Source organism: Poecilia latipinna, unplaced genomic scaffold (assembly GCF_001443285.1).
Source record: "Poecilia latipinna isolate Pla-1442-1.1 unplaced genomic scaffold, P_latipinna-1.0 Scaffold3499, whole genome shotgun sequence".
Classification (NCBI taxonomy): Eukaryota; Metazoa; Chordata; class Actinopteri; order Cyprinodontiformes; family Poeciliidae; genus Poecilia; species Poecilia latipinna.
In genome coordinates this window covers 51,131-52,140 of record NW_015116115.1, presented here as the reverse complement: position 1 = coordinate 52,140, position 1,010 = coordinate 51,131, and the positions used below count along the sequence as shown (strand labels likewise).

General features: G+C 36.8%; 1 long non-coding RNA gene across 1 annotated transcript in view; it reads right to left on the bottom strand.

The window, feature by feature from the left end:
* Positions 1-362: 362 nt before the first annotated feature.
* The window catches only part of LOC106941106 (uncharacterized), a 14,339-nt gene continuing 13,691 nt past the window's right edge, over positions 363-1,010 (bottom strand). Inside the window, exon 3 of the long non-coding RNA XR_001423265.1 lies at positions 363-476. This is a non-coding gene — a long non-coding RNA (uncharacterized LOC106941106). The remainder of the gene's footprint in view (positions 477-1,010) is intronic.

Here is a 1,010-nt window from a genome sequence, read left to right as displayed (position 1 = left end):
AATACCCATCGGAAGCTGCTTGAAATAGTCCTGTTGGAGTCACCGGTTGCAAAAAAAAACCTGCATTAAAAAAAGGGTAAATATTCGATTTGTTTATAACAATTTAGTTACAAAATAAAAGGGATAACAAATAATGAATTAAAAGTGTTTAGATTTATGGTTCAAACACACCTAATTCATGCCAGATTTGGATTTACTTCATTCTTGTTTGAGACCTGGAATAAACATTTCTAGCTTGTTAAGTAGAAAGGTTTCTACTAAGACGTTAAGTAGACGTCTACATTCTCATTAGCAGACGTATAATCTGATCATTTTATATTAAGATTTCTTCCACTGATAAATGTTAAAGTCAGTTGCTGAATGATACCTACTAACCTCAAACAGCTGGACAGCTGTCCTTCTGCTGAAATTGAGCGCCTGTAATTGGTGTCTTGGTAGGAAAAATGGGAACCGATGCAGGTCAGCAGATCGTCAAACTGCAGTAGGGAGAGATGAAAATTACGCTTATAGAGTAAGACCTCTTACATGGCAAAAAAGAGAAAGAGTTATGATGATTCTGATTATATTGGGATGGCAGTTATGAATATTATATTTCTTCTATAAAGTTTAAAGAATAAAGGTTTCCACATACTCGGCCGTACTGTGAATATTTCGAGTACAGATTTTTTACATTTCTTGTGACAAATTATTTTATTCCTACAATTCTAATGGGTACTAACAAGTTTCTCAAGAGCTAGTTTTCTGGGAAAATGTGGTGTTTTATAGACCACAAACAAGAGGGGAGGCCAGTGTAGTGATAAAGGAACTGGAGTGATCTGATAAGACCAGGGGCGTCATGCATAAAGCATAGCGATTGTATACAGAGACTGCAGGGCAATAGCAGATCTACCAGAGCAGCTTTGGATGGAAATTGTAAGGTCCCCTTTCGAAGAACCACTTTTGCTCAAAGTGCTCCATCTGTGAGAGGATCTGCAGTTTGGAACTCACTTCCTGTTCATTTAAAGTCTGTA